Source organism: Euprymna scolopes, chromosome 29 (genome assembly GCF_053919585.1).
Source record: "Euprymna scolopes isolate OS-2025 chromosome 29, ASM5391958v1, whole genome shotgun sequence".
Lineage (NCBI taxonomy): Eukaryota > Metazoa > Mollusca > Cephalopoda > Sepiida > Sepiolidae > Euprymna > Euprymna scolopes.
In genome coordinates, this window is record NC_136510.1 from 68860822 (window position 1) to 68882751 (window position 21930).

Here is a 21930-nt window from a genome sequence, read left to right on the forward strand (position 1 = left end):
TTATCAAATAATGATCGCAGAATATAATGAACTAATTATATTTACTTAACTCTTAGTGAAAATGTTTTATTTTTATTATTAAAAAAATACCTTTTCTAAAGTTATGGTTTTCAGTAGTAAATAAAAAACGCAAGAATTTATTTTTGCTTTTTATATAAATAAAGCATCGTAATTTGTAACAATAAAAAATAATTTTTACAGGAACATTCCGAAAAAAGTCCCTAAAGTCCGTATTAATGAATTCGAAGAAAAATAAATTTCTCACATACTATCAGGAAATAAAAGATTCAATTAGATTTCTATTTCAGTCACCTAAATTATTTAGGGTGAAATGAGTTTAGGAATTTATAGCCAAACATAATTTTTTTTTGTTTAAAAAAATAGCATTAATACAGTAAGTTATGTAAAATTTGCATAGAATGCTCTGCTTTACGGTTGTTATAAAAATGGAACGGAAATTTGAATTTCGTTCCCTTTTAAATTCGGTACATTTTTACATTATGTCCAACTCATCGTTCGCATTCGACACGTGAACTTTTATAGCTTTTCGGCTATGCTGGCAAGGTTAGGGGTGTCTACTCCGAAAGCCGTTCTAACATCGGTAGATTGGTAGGTGTATCAGAAATTTCGTGAAAAATAGTGAATAATTCCACCCGTCTTTCCGAGCTTATAACTCTTCGAAAAATGAAACTTAAGCTCTAATTTTTTTAATTAAAGGAGCAAGGACCAAGGTTTCATTAAAAAACAAAACAAAAAAAAACAAAATAACAACGTGTTTTTTTGTTAAAAAGGTTTTAAACTTCGGACTTTACAGGTAAAAACTCTACTTATTTTTGTTTTTAATTTGAATATATTATTTATTGACCTTTTCTCTTCAATTTGTGATATATAACACTTTGGTGAGTAAATTAATTATTTACTTATTAAAAGACATTTCAAAATGGGAGGCGTGAATTATTCGACCCCCTGTCTTTCCAAGCTTATAACTACTCGAAAAATGTAATTCAAGCCCTATTTTTTTTTCAATTAAAGGAGAAAGGACCAACGTTTCATTAAAAAAAAAGAAAAAACAACGTGGTTTAAAAAAAAATTCTAACTTTACAGGTAAATTTCTAAAAAACACTACTTTTTTGTTTTAAGTTTGAATATATTATTTATTGACCTTTTCTCTTCAATTTGTGATATGTAAAACTCTGGTGTGTAAATTAATTATTTACTTTTTAATAGACACTTGAAAATGGGGGGCGTGAATGTAAAATAAAACGTTTGTCTAAAATATTATATTCGGTTTATTGGAAAGAGCATAAAATTTCACATTGATCCTGAAAATATCGTAAAAAGGAATCAATAGAAAAATTTCGATAGATTTATACAGTTTAAAAATTGAAAAATATTGAGTTCGTAAAATTCATTACTGTTTTAAAAAAATATTTCTATTACTTTTAAAACAACTTTAATAGTTTATTTTGGAAGTATAATCCATAAATAAAATAAACAACCCACTTTTAAAAGAGAAATTAGTTTTCACTAAATTCGGATTCGGCTTAGAATGAAACAGAAAGAGACAACAAATAACCAGAGTAAGCGTTTTTAAATGTTACACAGGAAACTAATCTGGAGTCGTATTTGTCGTTGATGTGAAGAAAACCAACATGTATCAGTTGGGATTGGATTGTAATTACTTGAACAAGTAATCGACATAGTTTTTTTGTTTTTGTTTCTGAGTCTTTTATCAGCCTAAATCAATTTCACACTGCTGTCTTTTACGCGTTCAAATCGCTTTTTTCTTCGCTAAACAAAGGAAGAAAATACACTTAGAGCAAGAACAATCTCGATTTTTCAAGTACGATGAATTATTTTCTGCACGAACAAGCATAGTTGCGCTGCAGTCGTCCAATCGGTTAATGTATCGCAATACAAAGCGTTATTTATGTATTAAAGACCGTTGCCTGTTAGTGTTTGTGTGTTCAACTAAAAGCCAGAAACTGCGCAAGACAAATATACAAACCTTTTTTTTAATATTGTTTCTTATATAACATATAAACCCAAACAAATATCACGATCAAACCAAACAACCACCTAAAAAAAAACATTGCACCTCTCCTCTTGAGGCTCGCTTTCACAAATATCCGCGGGCTTAGAGGTAATCTAGATGATGTAGAGTGTTTCCTCTTAGTAAACTTCCCGGATATCTTAGCATTAAGTGAAACAAACTTACACTGCTCAATACCCTCTTACTACTTTAACATGACAGGATACCTCTCTCCCCACCGTAAGGGCTCGGATAGGTACATGCACGGGTTTAGAGTCTATATTCGTAGCAACCCCCTTTAACTAGAGAGCAACGTTTTGAATCGGATAACCAGACTTTCGACTAGCATTTCATAACTGTATTAGTTTCATTATATTTTCTCTACATTATCCCTCAAGTAAAGATTGTACCCTAATCGATCACGTCTCTGATAGTATGGATGCAGTCCTCTCCTTAAATAGTAACGACCAAATACATGTGTGTGGTGACCTTAATGTTCACTATAAAAATTGGCTTAGTTTTCCAGGTTACACAGATGCAGCTGAATGCTCTACTTATAGCATCTCTATAGCGCATTCTCTCACACAGACAGTAATGTTCCCAACCCACTTACCAGATCGTGAATCCCAGCAGGCTTCACTTCTAGACCACAGTACTCGAGGATTGGGTGATTAATGTCCACAGTCCCCATGAAAACACTGACCATCCAGTGGTATCAGTTGAAATCACACTTAAATCCCAACCCCAAGGTGAGGACCATTGCTCGAAACAACAATGTACTACAAACGGGCTGACTGGGAAGCCATTAGATAGGACATCAGAGATGCCCCATGGATCGATATCTTCTCTCTTTCTGCTGAGCAGTATGCCAATGGGACAACTAAATCGTGCAAAGCGGACACTGAAGCACATGTTCCCACACGGAAGTATTATAGCAAGTCCCACTCACCTTCATGGTTCACTACAGATAGTGCAGCTGCTATTGCACAAAAACAACATGCATTCCACCGGTTTGTACGTCATAAATCAAAAACAAATAGGCAAAAATTCGTAGATGCTAGACATCATTGTAAGAGAGAAATAGCGACAACCAAAAGAAAGCATGCTGAAATAATCAGATCGGAAAAGATAGCAAAAGATAGGAACTCGTGGTTTCTGGAAAATCTACAATAGTGTAGTGTATAAATGGCATTCATTAATTTCTCGACTATCCAACAACCAGGAAGTCGCATGCACAGAAATTGAGAAAGCGAAATTGCCCGGCGATTCGCATCCAACTCCAGCTGAGAGCCAACAAACAACTCTCTACCAAATTTCCCTGTTCGTTCTGAATCTATACTAGATGATGTACGAATCACCCCTTTCTCGTGTCCGCGATATCTTAAATAAACTTAGACACCTCCAAGGCGTTTGGACCTGATCTTATTCCTGCTATACTAATTAAGAAATGCTCAGCTGAGCTATCCCTCGTACTTTCCAAGCTCTACAATAAATACCTTGCGGAATCTTGCTTCTCTAATAGATGGAAGATGACCTCTGTGTACCAGTGTTGAAGAATTCCAGTGAAAAGAACAGACCCTCTCAATTATCACCCTAGTAGTCTATCCCTATTATTAGCTAAAATCTTTGAGACCTTAATAAATCAAGCACTAGTCCACCACCTCGCAAAAGCAAATCTTCTCTCTGACAGATAGTATGGATTTAGGCAGCCGTTCTACTGCAGAAATTTTAAGTTATCTCTGAACGTATTTACCATGTACTAGATAATGGGTATATTTGCTTATGATATAAAACTATATGACATGCATTAGGGAAGAACTGATTTAAGACAATGGCAGAAGCGTTAGAAAATGACCTGGTAGTGGAATGGGGACACAGATGGATGGTAACATTTAATGCTAGTAAGACTAAGTTGTTCTCCTTTAACAATTACAAGACGCCTCTCCAACCATCTATATCCATGACAAATAACACCTTAGCATATAATTCTTCTTTGAAACTCCTCGGCCTAACATTTGCGAGCAATATGAACTGGAACAAATACATTGAAGACATTGCAGAAGCTGCTGCAAAGATGGTGGGTTCCTTCTATCGACCTAGAAAACTGCATGGAGTATTGTTGCCACATCTGAGCTTGTGTATCTACCACTAGCCTTCCCTCTTGGATAGGATAAAAAAAGTTTTCAATCTAATAGGTCTCACTTTATCAACTAAGCTCCAACCCCTCATCGTCGCAATGTTGCATCTCTGTGCCTGTTTTACAAATATTTTAATGGAATGTGCTCTGGTGAAAACGCTGCACTTGTGCACTCTCGACGTACATATCCCCGACAAACCCGCTTAGCAATAAAATCTCACCCCTTTACTGCTGAGGTCCCTAAATGTCAGAAAGCCTTTTATTCTAATAGTTTATTCCCTCAACAGCTAGACTTTGGAATTCCCTTCCTGCTACCTACTTCCCTTGCTGTACTCATATGCAGAAGTTTAAATGTAACGTAAACCAACACCTTGTTAATATCCCCTAGGCATGGGCCCAAATAGTAGCCCCTTACGACCAAGTGGCGATATATTTTGTTAAGGATGAACGTAAGTAAAAAAACCCAAAACACATGAAACATTGTTTGAAATATTAATTCTTTTAGGGTAAAGAGTAAAAGCACTCGCCAGAAAAGGGAAACGTTTAGAATGTTTTTTTTTATATACCTTAATGTGGTATGGAAGTTGTGAGAAAGAGAGCGATGGGGAAATGATAAAAAGAAAGGATAGAGCTAAGTGGGAGTAGCGAGGAGAAGGCGGAGAGGAGGCGAGGAGGAAGGTATAGAGATAGATAGATATAGAAAGAAGCTTATAGAAATAATTAGACATAAATGATGTTAAAAGCAAGCTGTGACACACGCACACACACACATATTTTTTTAACTCTTTCGTTTCTTAGTCCAATAAGTATAAATATATATATCCATCATTTATTATGCTAAACCTGAGTTCATCAATGTTTATTGGCTGTCGCTTGGAGCACCTATTTCTATGAATGCCAACAGCTCATTTATATTTGTAGTTTTTAAGAGTTTCCCCGTTTGTGGAACTGATTTTCTCCACATTATCATCTTTAATATCATATTAGCAGAGGAGACTTGACGTTGTCAGGGATTAAATCATGATCAAGAAATGTTTCACCTTTCATACTTTTATTGTCATCGAAATCGGTGAAATCGCCCATTTTTCATCAAATCGATCAATTGCCTTCTCTAATTAGGGACACCTCCCACAGTGTATGAAGCTTTACATGCCTTCTCGTAGTGACTTAGTCCATGTACACATGTAGTCTACATTGCACTGTAGAGAATCTACTGATGGTTTTATGAAATTATCTGGAAAAAATGACTTCACTTAAAGTTTAAATGCAAAAGTCAAATATTATGGTTCAATTGTACTTTAAAAAGAAACATTAATTTCGAATGCGTCCTGTTTTTTTTAAGAGAACCTACTGTTTATTTTATGCGCCCGGGATTTCTGCTTGTGTGGTGATAAAACTTTCCAATTGCATTTGTGATGTTAGGTTGTATAAAAGTGTTAACTTTTTTTCAAAATGGGATTTCCTTCTTAACTCAATAATACTTGTCCTAAGTAATTCGCAATTGTATTTTTCGGCCACCCTGCGAATTAAATCTTCAACCTTCAGGAGAATCTCACTTTTACAATTGATTTTGCCAAGTATTCTAACCACTGCACCACGGACCCTTGCAAACAGTTCTGGTACGAATTTTGGGGGCCTTAAGCCTATTTTTATTTCTATAAAATTTTAAATACTTATCAGACGCAATTCGACACAAAACTACGTAACAACATTCCCGGACAAATCCAGTATTTCTGTGCGAAATTAAAAAAAAAAATGGCCCAGCCGTTTCCAAGTTCATAGGGAATAAACTTACACACAAAATTTTATATAATAATAAATATATTGTTACCTTGACAATCACGTGAATAATTCTTTGTTTATGATTTGTTCTTCAAAGCTCCCGAGGATTCCATAGAGCATTCTCATTTAAAGCTCTGGTTCGAAAGGAATTTGGCTCTATCGTCTGAAATAGCTTGGATTTGAGTTTAGTCATCCACCATCACTTTTTCTTTTGAGAGGTTTGGTGCATAACTGATCGTCTTTTTCCTAATTTTTCTAGTATATACATAAAAAAAAAAACTTACGTAAACTTACTAAAAAATTAGTAGGATTTATTTATGTTTAAAATTAATACACCAAATATGCGCATATGCCAAAGCTGAATTCATGAAGGTTTGTTTCCGTATGGTCGTTTTCGTATATACGATATCTATCTATCTATCTATCTAGCTAGCTAGCTAGCTAGCTAGCTTTCTTTGCAGTCGTACAGGCATTCGCTTGAAGTTTCTTTCTGTCTGAGCAGTTCATATATTGGGCGATTGTCTTAACCATTGTCCCCAAAGGGATCTTCTACCCAGCACAACGAGATATGAAACCACGAAGAATATTATTCCTGATTCCTTCCATATTACATAAGTTATCTGCTTTCCATGACCTCACGTTACCCTGAAATTATATACTATAATAGGTATCTTAGTTTGCTTGAAGCGTTGCTGGTAAATAAGTATAGAGATAGCCAATAAGGTTGCTTGCAATACATGTACTTGCTAAGGTTATTTACAATGCGAACAAAAACGAAACGGTCCTTTTTAGACGTTGTGTTTTCCACATTACAAACACCCCTATTAAGTATTAAATACTTATATGTATACACACACACACACACACACACATGTGTATATGTGTGTATGCCTCTGTGTTTCTGTGTGTATATATGTATATATGAGCGTGTGTGTATCATATGGAGCAGGTTTTATTGAAACCAGGTTCATAAAAAACAATATTCTTTATTATGTCTATTTGAAGATCTGACACAAGAGCAAAAGCGATAGAAAGAGCCCAAGAAAAAGAAAAAAAGAAAAAAGAAATCAATCTGAAGTATTTATATGAATGGTTGAAAAGTAAAAAGTGCCCATGTTGATTCTGTCCATTCTAAAAGCAAAGGACGAAATATCTTCAAAGTATGCCGCCATTTTGTCTTCTCTGGTTTCTTCAAAGAATAGAGAGAATCTAATGATTCGTTCAGTTAGATCTTATGGTCAACAGAGATATCGAATACTCCCAGGTCGATCCATGTTCTTCTTTTCCATTCAGTTCGTCTTGCATCTTTTATTTGTTTCTTTTAAAATGTTTAGTTTCTCATATTTCTCTCCTTCATTAATCACCACTCTCTCACCTAAATATTTTGGACGAACTAGTAATCACTTTCCTCTTCTTTCTCTCTCTCTCTCTTGTGCTCTCTCTTGTGCTCTCTCTTTTTCTCTCTCTCTCTTTATATATATATATTAGTTGCATTCCAATGATCAAAGACAAAACCAATTTTTTGTTTAAATTACTCCGTTTTTGATTTGTTCTTGTATATTATACTTGTTTTCTTAGTTAGTAAACTATGTTCTCTGAAGATCAACCTATAAATCCAAAGAATATTTTTCATTACGTGTTTCGAAACATGCGTAAGACGGCAAATAAGAATAAGAATTCGCCATAATAAAAATAAAAGGCGGGTGATCATTTCCTTTATTCATTGTCATGCAACTAACCAATAGATGTGCTCTGAAGCTGGAAACTTACATTTATTGAGTTTTTTATTTGAAACAATTTAGACTATATTTTAAGGTATATATACCTTTAAAATATTTGGATAGAAACTTATATATATATATATATATATATATATATATATATATATATATATATATATATATATATATATATAGCGTTCGTGTTTAGAGGCCAAATGTGTGTACACCTCTCATGGTCAAGAAATAGTAATGTCCATATTAGGATACTTCTGTCGAAGGAGACATATTGTATATGGACTTTCGATATATAGCATTTTTAAAATCACTTTTTCATTACTGCGTTACGGTCATTAGCATATCACATTAAATTAAATCTATTTAAATAATTATATCGATGACATTACTTATTCGACATAATAGCTTTGTTTCAACTGTACTAATTAAATTTTTTTAATTATTTAGTTTATTTAAATTTAAAGTTATGTTTGAGTTAATTTATTTTATCTTAAATCTAAAACCGTTTTATTTTCAAACGAAAAACCAGAAAACCAAAAGGAGAAATAACTGTGATAGCTTAATTGAAAAATTGTTTTAAACGTAGCACGTTATTAAATATTTCCTGTTTTTGTTTTCATTTCGAAATATTATTCTAAGCTGAATTTTTTTTTAAATTTTAATTCGGAGGATTTTTTTTTTCACTTATTCTTACTTTTTAAGTAACCTTTTTATTTTTTAGAGAAAAATAATTAAAACTAATGTCCTCATTTACTTGCATCTTCACGAGGGCAGAGTTAGTCACAGAGACACATGTGAACAAAATCCATCATCCCCTGCTCTTTTTGTTTTTTGCTTATAAACTTTAATCGGTGTTGCCCATTATAATAATTATACCATAGCAAGCCTGTTTAATTGCCTTCGAAACAGATTTTCTTTATAATTTATGTAATATCTAAACTTAAAAATGGTCAATGTTTACGACGTGACCCAGGGTCTTTTAACCCCTAGAAAATAATGGTCAATGTCAAGTTTCTTTCCAACTCCTCCAAAAACTTGAAAATGACGACTTTTAATGGTTTTCGATAGTGCTAAAAATATCACATTTAAATTTGGGGCAGATAAGTAGTTTTTATTATATGAAAAATTACTTTTTAAAAAGTGGAGGATCATTTTCCTATATAAGTTTAACGTAAAATGGGCACCCACTTTCTAACCACCTAATAATTTTTCATATTATAAAACAAATTTAACTGTGATATTCTTTTTCAGCACCATCGAACATCGGCGCTGTTTTTTTTTACGAAGAGATTCGTTTATTTTTTTATAATTTAGGACGTAAATAATACTGTCAGTAAGCTTACACGAACTGTTTACAAAATATATTTTTGTTTTTCATTTTTTTTTAGATGGGTATTCAATTATAGAATTTGTATAGATTTTACCAGGTGCTTCTGTAGTTTACTTAACCGCCTCCCAATGTAAACAGAATTTTTGTGAAATGATAAACTGTAGAGGCACATATTAACAACTATACAAGTTGTATAATGAAAAAAAAGAACGAAAAACAAAAGTATGCTTTTGTAAACTTACTAACAGCATAATTAGCATCCTAAATTATGAGATGAAAAACTGAACGCATTTCTTATAAAAAAAAACAGCGCCAATTTTCGGGGGTGCTGAAAACGAATATCACAATTAAGTTTGTTTTATGATATGAAGAAATTACTAGGTGACAAGAAAGAGGGTGCTCATTTTACGTAAAATTTATATAGGAAAGTGATCCCCCACTTTTTGAAAAAGTAATTCCTTCATATCATGAAAACTACTTATCTGCCCCACATTTAAACGTAATATTCGTTTTCAGCACTACCGAAAACCATTAAATGTCGTCATTTTAAAGTTTTTTTTTTGGGGGGGGGGTTGGAAAGAAACTTGACATTGACCAAAAACATTAAAACCTTGTTTTTTGTGGCCTTATACGTTTAAGCAGTCTTTATAAATTACACGAAAGAAGAAATTTTGAAAAAAAAACAAACATTTTAGCGTGGGGAATAACTTTTCTATATAAATTTAACGTAAAATGAGTACCCACTTTTTGGCCACAAAGCGTTCAACCAGACATGTCATCTCTAGCATTTTTTCAAATATGGCGATCGAGGGGGGGTTAAAACATGACAAATACAAAAAATTTTAGCTTTGTTGTGGTGGTAGCGGACAGGAATTACATTTGAAACATAAAATAACGATAAATTTAATTAATTTTTATGGAAACATTATGTACTTTCACCTAACAAAATATGACAAATTCAATTTTTTAGTAGGGGATGATTACATTAGAAATATAAAATGACGAAAAATGTCATTTAATTGTTTTTGGAATTACTTTTTGGTAAATCTTTTTTTTCTTTTTTTTTTGCGATTGCACGTGCATTCACTGTTATTTTTATTGAAACAAAAGTTGTAATGATTTATTTTTAATTATCTTTTCTTTGGGGGGGGTCTTTCCAGTGTTCAATATCCGGAGAATAGTTTCTTCTCTTTGTAGCCCTTCTGCCGAAATATCTGGTGGAGAGGGTATCACATACTTCTTTTTTGGGGCGATTACATTTACATGTTTTCATCCGTTCTTTTATTTTTGTTGTGGTGGTATCCATGTTGCCTATGATGAAAATAATTAGTATACCCGTGTGTTTTAAACAGAATTTCATGTCAACCCAGTCAACGCTGGGTACCCATGCTAGTATATATATAATAAAGCTGGATTCCGTGTGTATGTGTGTGTATACGGATAAGCTCCTATATGGTTTACTATTACACAAATCTGACCACCTACAACGATAAAAGAGGTATCAATGAGCAAAATGGGAATGTTACATTTTGACCAGGAGTGGTTTATTAAAAATGTGAGGTATACTTTGAGAATACTTTGACAGGTATGTTTCATCTTGAACACGGATGCTATATAAAAATTGTGGGGTCTGCTTTCGTGCCTGGCATCCATTGAATTAAAATATGCCACAGACTTTAACAAAGGCTCCCGATATCTACCTGCGTAAGTATACTTTCATAATTATGTTTCAGTTTGAGCAGATATGGTATAATAAAAATAAGGGGTCTGCGTTCGCACCTGATCTCCATAGAATGGAAAAAGGTCATAAAGTTTAACAAGTTTTTTCAATATAGATCGACGTAAGAATATTGTTATAACCATGTTTAAATTTGAATAGGTGTGGTATAATAAAATTACGGGGTCTATCTGGATTTCATAGAATGGATTTTAATTTTTTTCTTACTAAAATATAGTTTAGGAAAAATAAGTTGTTAGTAAGTAATGTCGAAACCAATTTAGGTTAACGAAATAGAATTTTTTCCAATATTTAAATAATCTATATAATAAAGCTGAATGTGTGTGTGTATGTGTATGAATAGGCTCCTATATGATCTACTTTTATACAAAACTGACCACATACAATGATAGAATTGGTATCGAGGATCAAAAATAGGTATGTTACATTTTGAACAGTGGTAGTTCATTAAAATTGTGTGGACTGTGTATACGCCTGGCCCCTAAAATATAAAAATATATACAAACGTAGCCTATTTTTGAATCCAGTCAACGACGGGTACTTCTGCTAGTATTTTCAATTCAGAGTTGCAGGAAATTAATTGGCTTACTTACAAAATAATTTTTCTAACGAAGGACAATTTTTGAATATAGTTTTAAAGGTTTTAAAGAAACGTCTTATATATATATATATATATATATATATATATATATATATATATATATATATATATATATATATATATATATATATATTCTGGTTTCCCGAGTCGAGCACTTTTTGTAATTAATATCACTTGCTTTGGCTTTCGCGTCAGGCAAATCTCTTTCTAAGTAAACAAATGAAGCTCGATGGTAGCGGCATCCAATGTTCATATAAAAAAATTGTCAAATATCGTTGCCGACGGTGCCTCTCCGAATTGCCTAATGGATATAACTACTAAATGTTAACTCGATGCTTGGTGGTTCGATTTTGGGCTTGTGTGCTGATCTAGCCAGACTGAAGAGCTGTGATAGAGGGAAATAGCCTGTCCGTGGATGACTATATTTATCCCATTTATTGGTTCAAGCACTCTTGATAATTGATATCTCCTGCTAAAGCTTTAGCGACCTACCAAGCTGTATATAAACAAATAGAGCACCGTTGGAATGGCGATCAATGTTTGTATAAAACATTTTTAGATATCATTGCCGTTGGTCTAGTTACAGAGAAGAACTTTGATATAGCGAAACAGTCTGTGGATGACACGCCGACACATATATTACCTACCATATATATATATATATACAGGGTGTCCACAAAGTCTGGCTACATTATATAGCCAGACTTTGTGGAAGTCTGGTTATATAATGTAGCCGGACTTCTTTGTGGGCACCCTGTGTGTGTATATATATATATATATATATATATATATATATATATATATATATATATATACACGTGTGTGCGTGCGCGCGCGCGAGTGTGTATATATATACAGGGTGCCCACAAAGTCTGGCTACATAATCTACAGTAGTAACATTTATTCAAATTCAAAGTTCTTTGGTGCGTGACTTTGTGGCCACCCTGTATATTACCTACACTCTTATATGAATATTCTACCCATATATATATATATATATATATATATATATATATATATATATATATATATATATATATATATATATGGGTAAAATATTCATATACTACCTACTATCTCAATATGAATAATCTTAAATATTTCACCATAAGATCACCAACAATGTTATTGTATAATTCATCCAATCTATTCTTAACTATTTAAAGTAGTTCTGTTTTACGTAATCCGGTCATACATTCCAAAATATATTACTCCATTTCCCAAAATCTAATTGCATGAGACTGATTAATACATTTCCATTGTCTGATATATAGAAAAGGTGTGCTCCACATTTTGAAATTACATTTAATATTTTTAAGATGTTGATTAAATAACTTTTTGTGTATGTGAGAAATAAAAAAATTAAGAAAGACAATTGAGACAAGAAAGAAGGAAGGAAGAATAGAAAAAAGAAAAAGGGAGAAAGTGCGCAAATAAAAAGAAAAAAACGAAAGAATTGTATGCATAGACTAAAAACAATTATATATGAAGCTGCATGCGTTTGTGTATGTCTGTAATATTCGTGTGTTTTTCTATCGAATTAAAGGTTAGAGAACCTACATAAAATCTAAAAGTGTATTCTTATACGAAACTGACCGGGCAGACAATAGCAGTCTTTCAGAATCTCCAAGTACATTTTAAGTGGGTCATTAATTCATACCTACTTAAAACTTTAAATATATCCTAATTTAATGAAATATTTTTCACAATGGAAGACAATGGAAGTGGCTCCGAATGTCCGCATTACCTTATATATGCCGAATGTTTACCTGCACAACCACTAAGTGACATATTAGGAAAGGACACTCTTAAAATTTCAAACACGTAAATCTGATATTAATAAAATTTATACAATATGTTCACTAATACAGAAAGTTTTCTCAACATTTCCGTTTTCTCCAAATATATTAATGGCGAAACGGATAGTCGCAGCTATTCTTTAAACTTTCAAGATTGTAGCTTTTATCCATGCACCGAGAATAGCAAGCCCTAGCGGTCACGTTCGAAGTCGAGGAAGGTTTGGTCCAGAAGATACAAAAGAATGACTCAAAAGCAGCGTTGCAACTCTCACGCTATCGATTCCGCATTTGACACGTGAGGACGGCTGATCACGATACCAAATCCTCCTAGACTTTCGTCAGAGCTCTCTTAGTCGGGTTACAGTCGTAATATTACTTGGGACAAAATCCGCCTGCTATCGATAGTCCAGCCACAATCGGGATTCAAGACACTACCAAGTTACCACTACACCTATCAGGAAGGATGTGTCTTTACAGGCTTTGCTTACTCTTTGTGGAAAGAAAAGTAAATAAACCCAAGAACACTTCCTTCATGCATTACCTCCTCATTCTTAAAGTTTTATTGCATATCGTCTGAGACTCTCTTATTTCTGAGAAAGTAGTATAAAAATTATCTTTGTGCTTGGTTTAGGATGGATTTCTGAGGAAGTTGGGTTTACTAAGTTAAACTCACTTCGTGTCTAACTTTGCTTTACGGAGTGCAGGTAAATAAAATATCTACTAAACATTTGCGTTTGCGGTTGACGAAATAAATCTGGAAACTCAAAAGAATATAACCACAGATACTAAATAGCAACTAACTAAAAAAAATGGTTGATATGCCGTAAATCTAACAAAGCAAAACTCATTTCGGAATTTATGAGATAAAGATTGATTATTTTAACTTTTAAACTACGGTAAGTTAGGCTGACTTTGACCATTCGAGATAACTTTAAGCCAGTAAGAAAAAAGAATAATAATGCGTAAATAACAACGCCGTAAATATTTGTTGCTACACACCGAATGTGTCTGTAAAATTAAGAAATCGTGTAGGACCTGAAAATTATGTTTAAATGCAGGGATTACATATTATTTACTCATTATTATTATATTTTTTATTTTTCTTACTTGTTCAAATTCACCCCTGGTAGGTAGAGTTACCCCAGCTTAAGGTACTGTTCTAATCTTGAGTATTATTCTCAAAACATTTCGGCCAATGTGACCTCCGACCTACTTTAGGTGCATCTTGTCGAACTTGGGAACGTTTCTAAAGAGTTCCGTTCTAAATTGCGTACAGATTCCCAAGGTTGACAGGATGCATCCGGAAAAGGTCGGAGGTTACATCAGCTGAAACGTTGGGGTGATAACAGTAGTCCGAATAATCTAAATAATCCATGCCAAACCTTAGATTTGTCCTCTTCCTTATTTTCTCTTTCTACGTCCTATTCTTCATCTTTTTTCTTAATCCTACTTGCTCATCCCCCATTTATGCATCTGTCTTTCTTTATCTATCTATCTATCTAGCTATCTATCTAGCTAGCTAGCTAGCTTGACACGTGATCTTTCTCATTTCATTTCATTCCGTATGCCATTTTGTTTCTTCACCGCCGTCGGTCATTGTATTTTTCTTCATCTTCTTCATTTACAGCCTTTTTTCGTTAGTCTCTTCCAATTTTTCTTGTTGTGCTTGACTGAAGAGCTATCGCTTAGATTTAAATCCGATCTTTAGCTTAAGGCATCCGTTCATATCAGTTTCAAAAGAGCGGACTTGTATCAGGGAAGCAGTTTCAAGGCGCCTTGCTGAAAATAGGTGCAATGTGGGGCAAAGATCACTTTACGCACGTCATGTACTCCTATTTCACTCATAAACAAGGGACTTAATTATTCTTCAAATTGGGAAAGACCAAAAGTTTGACATCAAGAATTGGTGAGTCAAACTTAACATTCAATATATTAATTAAGTTATAGAATGTTGGTTTCTGATCCCCTTTATTACAAGTGTTAATATTAATACTTGCTTGTTTATATCTGCTTTTTTAGTGATGCTTGCACAGTAACTGGGCCACTATCTTTATATAGCTTCTCTCGATTTATACCTAATATGAAAATAACTATTTGTAAAATCTCTAGAGGAAAAAAAAAACGCTTGGTAGTATTTGCATACTAAAGTAACTACACTGAATTGTATACGTATTGTTTTGAATTCAAAAATAAGGAAAACAGAGATTAAGTTTGTGTGCAAAAATAATTTGCTTTGATCTAATGCCGAATATGTTTTATTTCTTTTTTGTGGATTATACAAAATAGGTAATTTACTTAAAAGAAACATTTATGTAACATTACTTATGTTATTACGTTATGTAAATTAAAAAAAAGCATGTATCCGGTATAAACCTTTTAAACTTACATGAGATTTGAACCCAGGTTTCGACATTGTAAAAACTACTTCCTTATTAATATGTTCTCTACCGCCTACATGTCTCTATTAGCGTACAAACTTACAAACTTTAAGAACGACATAATTTGTTAATAGAATACATATATAATAGTATCGATTCCGTTTATGTTGATATTTATGTTTGTAATACTCTTGAATAAAGTTTTAGCATTCTTTTACTGTCACAGATGACTGGCGGGATGGAATAGATGTGTATTGTTGATCCGTTAAATAGTTGGAGTTGCAGTTTCTCTTTCTTTTTTTCTTACTCTTTCTTGTAGTAGCTACTGTGATAGTTGTCACGTCGTAGTAATAACAACAGCACATATTCATCGTAATATTTTTTTTTTTTCATTGTTTATACATATTTTTACAGAATAAAGTTATGTTACGTATTCTGTCCAGTTTCTTGTGGTGACTTCTCAAATTAGGTGGGGTCTAGCTTACAATTTGCAAACCACAGAGTTCAGGTTCGTGATGTTATTTCCCTTAAAAGTTTGATCAATTTCAACCATTAATTTCTGAGTCCTGGAATTTAGAAGTGTAGATACTTTTTCTCCATATATTTTACACGTATACAACGCTATTTTAGGCATACACTACCTACTTAAAGGACAAATCACGTCTTGTTACATATTTATAACATAACTACTACAACTTTTTCTTTTTCTTCTTCTTCTTTTTCTTCTTCATTATTATTATTGTTATACTCAACGGCGGAAGTACGAGTGACTAGCAGTTTTCCCATAGCTTATCATCAGAGATTGCTTACTAACAAAACCGGTGGTGTTCCCTTGAGTCTGGGTGACAACAAGCCTCCCCAGGTTTCCAGTACTCTTCACCTTTTTCGATAATCTTTGTAAATAAATTCGCGTTTGACTTCTCACTAGCAATTATCATTTGTCATCATTTTAATTTGACTGACGATAAGCACTCATCCGGTGGAGGTCTGGTTAGTGCTTTATCTCCTCGATTTTTCCATACTTCTCGACTTTTCCGGACTATTTGGCGCGGTGCTAGTTGCTGCCAGCACGGCGATTATTCAATTTCCGTTTTCCATGTTCTGTTCCTCTCTTTTTTTAACTTATCTTGCAGTTTCTATATGGTCTGTTTGTGTTTGTAGCTCCACCGAATATTTCAGATTTACATTAAACCTTATCTACAGTCATTAAACATCTAACAAGCAAAATTCCTTGAATTTTAATTTCTCGTTAAGCCCCATTAAGCAAAAACCTTATCAGACATTTTCTAGAATCAAAACTCTGCAATGGATTTTGGTTAACAAGAGCTAGATATGCATTGTTTAACGGCAACACCTTTTGATTGAGCAATAAAATGTCGTATTTCTGCCAATTCTCAACGGTAGATTCAATAGTACAAAAGCCGTAGATGTCGGTCAGAATTAAAACAACGGCTTTCCTGATGAAATTATCTTACGAATGCATAATTAAGCAACCTCATCTAATTTTTTTCAAAAAGTCAACCTTGGCTCAACGTTTGTTTTAAACTAACAGATAGCAATCAGTTCGGCGGTCGAGATCGTTTTAGCCATAGGTCGAAAGGAGCTGAAACACATACAAGAATACATAATTCATTTTTCCTTTTATAAATTCCAATTACATTATATATATGCATACATATGGGTATGCATATGGGTGTAGTTAATAATGCGAGGTTAGGTAGATACATCGTTAACTTCATATATATATGGGGTCGGCTTCTAACATGGTGCCTTGAGCATATATATATATATATATATATATATATATATATATATATACAGACATGTTAGAAGCCCACCCCATATATATATGAACTTAACGATGTGTCTACCTAACCTCGCATTATTAACTACACCCATGTATTTATTATTTATTTATTTATTATTATTTATTTATCCTTACTTTATTTACTTGGTATAAATGTATACGTGTCTGTATATATATATATATATATATATATATATATATATATATATATATATATATATATATGTATGTCTGTATATTTATATGTTTCTAAATATGTATATTTAGGTAATTGTGTATGCCTGTATATGGGCACATGCGTGTGTATATGTATATATATATATATATATATATATATATATATATATATGTACATCTACTTTTTACTGGAGATCTATATCTCCACGTATATGTATATAGGTAGGTGTATATATATATGTGTGTGTATATTTGTCTATGTATATATGTGAGTATGTATATGTTTATAAGAGTTGTGTGCATGTGGTTTTATGTTTGCATATATATATCCATGTATGTCTGCATATACATTGTTTATATATATGTGTGTGTGCCTATGCATCTGTATATGGATGTGTAGAAATGTACATATGTAGGTATATGTATGCATGCGTATTTGCGTGTGGGTTAGCGTATGTATTAACTGTTAACTGCCTAAAAAAACAACCCATTGTAAACTGAAATGAACAAGTCGACTTATAGCGACTACGGAAATTTTGAATGAAACCCTGTACTTGTCAAACACATGACATCTACACTAACTCTTTCTCTTTCTCTCTCCCTCTCTTTCCCTCTCTCTTTCCCTCTGTCTCTCATCTAGTTAATATACCTTGCTGAACAAGCAAAAAGCAGTCAAAATTTAAAACCTAAAAATTGAAACTCCTCCCCCTCCTCTCCTTACCCCCTCTCCTTTTCCTTTATCATTCTATGCCTCCTTTCCCCTCCTTATATCCATATATCTTCACCCACGCCTACCTGAATCTGCTACCCACCACACACAATCCAATCCAATGTATTTTAATCTTCAAAACTGAAATAGTTTCAATACCAGTCTCCCTCCCCCTTATTATCTCCTACCCCAACCCACCTTTTTCCTTTTTGTTTTCGTATTTCTTCTAAAACACTTCTTCCTAATACTAACAACAATTTCTGTAAGGTCTGACGAGGCTGTTGGATCGTAAACATGGCCCAACATCCGAAATATATGTTACCAAACAGATAAAACGGTAATAAAAAAATAAAACACATATTTGCTCTGCAATAGTATTGAGCACTTTCTTCAGGTTTTTACTAATTGCCAGTTTTACCAGATATATATATACATATATATACATACATATATATATATATATATATATATATATATATATATATATATATATATATATACAACATCGCTGTCAATAGTGGATCATACATGCAAGGAAAAATAATGATGTGCAGGCGCGTTGTTTGGAAGTCAATAAAAAATACGACTGCGCTAGTCATCGACTAAATCTGGTAATTGCTGATGCTGCAAGTCTCAGTTACTTCCATTTCTTTCTTTTGCTATCTGCAAAGTATGTGTAATTTAGTTGCCGCGTCAAAGAAGCGGTGGACTATTTTGAAAACACAAGTGATCTACCTTTCAGTTAAAAACCTTCCGAACACAAGATGGGAAGCAAAAGTGGAAGCTATTAAGTCGTTGCGTTTTCAGACAACGGAGATTTTGGGAACGATAAAAGACGAGTATTTCTGGATAGTTGAGATGGATTTGTCAGCTCGAAATATCGAGCAACTGAAATCAGAAGCTGGCGTTTCTTTGATTACTTGGTATGACTTGCTGTTTTAAATAAACATTATAAGTAAAGCGCACAAAGTCCTTCAATTTGCATGAATAACTAGATTTCTTACGTCGAGACTGGCATGTTATTTGTTTCATAATACAGACAGAAAAGACTCGCAGTAGTCGAAGTTAAAAGATGGTGATCTTGAGGTGAATCATACCCGTCCAAAACCAAGGAGAAGAAGAAAATATGTCTCTTCAGATACGTATAGGCAAATGAGTCAGATCATCAAACTGGTGAAATAGCGTTTCGCAGAGAATTTTTCTATCCATTCATGAATACTATTTCACAAAGTTTTCAGGAACGGTTTGACAAGATAAATGATTTTAATTCAAAGTATGGGTTGTGCAAGTAACATAGAAGCTATAATAATGTCGGATATGTTGCCTCCGTGCTGTTTTGTTTGGCAAAAAGGTGTTGGAGAGAGCGATATTGACTGTATTAAACTTGAAAGAGAGATTATCAATTTCGTCAACCTCATGAACAGAAAGAAGTGTTCATATATTCCGCCATTGAATGTATAAATTATATAATGAAACACACACTTGTCAAACATAGCTCGTGCACTCAGTATACTTTTGTTGTATTGGGAACTGTCAGGGCAACGCCTGATGACCTGGAAAATCATCATTATTATTATTATTATTATTATTATTATTATTATTAAGTGCTATCGAAGACTAGATGGTGAATGTGAAAAATATAATATGGGAAACATGTGAATAGAAAAATGTTTGCACAGCAAAAAATATGTTGACTGTGGAATTTTTACACAAATTGAGCAGGTAAGGAATGTTAGTAGATAAATAATAGTAAATGAGTACGTGACAGACATCCGCCATACTCTCTTAACGCATCTTGACAATTTTCTGCGTGAGAAATGCTTAAAAAACTAAGCGATATGAAAAACGCCTTCAGCGACTTCATCACCACCATAACCCAATAATTGTACGTTACTAGCATAAATATACTCGTTTTGCATTGGAAAAAGTGCGATGATTCTGATGGTGCTTATTTTGATCAATAAATTTTTGTTTGAGCCGAGATATTTTCATCTGAATTTAAAAGTAAAACAGCAAGAACTTTCTTGTCAACCATTTCTTTTTATTCAATATTTAACCCAAACAAGACACACTGCCACTCTGAAGTAGGGGGGCTACTATCGAGGACATAATTTGCAGGTGTATTATGAAGGGAGATGAGTAGCAAGATGTCTGTTCACATTACACTTTAACTTCTGCATGTCAGTACAGTTGGGAAAGCAGAATCCCGAAAGAGAGTTCAAAAGTTTAGCAGTTCTGGGGAAGAAACTATTGGAGTAGAAGGCTTTCTTACACCTAGGGATCTCTACTGTGAAGGGGTAGGATTTAGCTGCTTGTCGGGTTTGTTGGGGGTATTCACGTGGAGGGGGTACAAGTGCTTGTAATTCATCAGAGCATTCACCATTAAAGTACTTGTAGAACAGACAGAGGGATGCAACATTTCGTCGATGGGACAGAGGCTGAAGCCTAGATGACAGTTTAGGACCTATCAGGTTGGCGACTCTCTTTTGAACCCTGTCAAGGAGTGAGACACATAGTAGATGCACCAACCCGAATGTGACAACAGTACTCCATACATGGGCGAATGTTGGCTTTATAGAGGTACAAGATATTTTCAGACATAAGTAGTTTTCTAGCATGATAGAGAGAGCCCACCTTCTTCGCAGCAGTCTTGGCAATGCTCTCAATGCACTTATTCCAGTTCATGTTCACTGTAAACCTGGTAATATATTAACCTTATAAACGATTGTGCAGCAGTTTATATAGTCTAAACATATACGATTATATCAAGAACAACTGAAAAACATTTTTATGTGAAATTTCGTTTATCTGACATTTTGATATTATATATATTTTTGCAAAAGTCTAAGAGTTCCATGAATTATTAAGTCCAATTTTTTACTAGTTTTCTAATCTTAATTATTATAATCAAAACCGTGTGTCGAACGCTATTATCTTAATGGAATTTTGGGAGATGACTCTTCGCATCATATTCTTTCGCTTATGTTGCATGTTATTTACCTTCTTGCTAGCAGGTTAGATACAAAGTCAGTGCAATTTTGAGAAACGCTAGGAAGAGCCCACTACAAAAATGCACGAGCAACCGTAGGCTTTTCACGACAGGGGCCCCTCAGGCGATTAACAATAAACTAACCTCTTTTCAGAAAAAAAGACTAAAACCGGACAAAGTTAATCTAAGATTAAACAGAACCATGCAACAGCAAAAGTATTGTCTGAAGTGTTTTACTTCCTTTGCTCAGGATTGAACTTAGATCGTCAAGATAATCTGCACACTTTAACCAATATCATAATTGTCTAGGCTGTGCCCCCGTGCTTACTGTTAATAGTTTTTAAACTTATAAAGTTATCAATGATTTTTTTCTTAATTTGAGGCTCCAAGATTTGTGTCCAGCTATGCATTTCCCACTGGAACGTCTTAGCATGTAAACTATTTATTTTGTCTTCCTTACTGTTCAGTGGAGTTCATCGTTCCTATTTACTTTTCCCATCTCGACGACAGAGGTAGACAAAAGGCCTGTTTTTAATGTAAGGAAAATCCAGCCTCCTCAAAAGTGACACTCTGGATTGGATCAATATTTAAAATTGCCTCAGACTAGAATGATTTCTTCTTCACTCACCTATGATAGAAACGATGAAATATTGAAATATACCAGAAATCTATTAATTTATTTTTTATTTCGGACTACTAGTCTCATCTTTATTAG

The 21930-nt window shown here is 33.5% G+C and overlaps 1 protein-coding gene across 1 annotated transcript in view; it reads left to right on the forward strand.

Moving 5' to 3' along the window:
* The window catches only part of LOC145252694 (uncharacterized), a 484652-nt gene that overhangs the window by 292900 nt on the left and 169822 nt on the right, over positions 1-21930 (forward strand). The gene's annotated exons all lie outside the window — the stretch shown is intronic.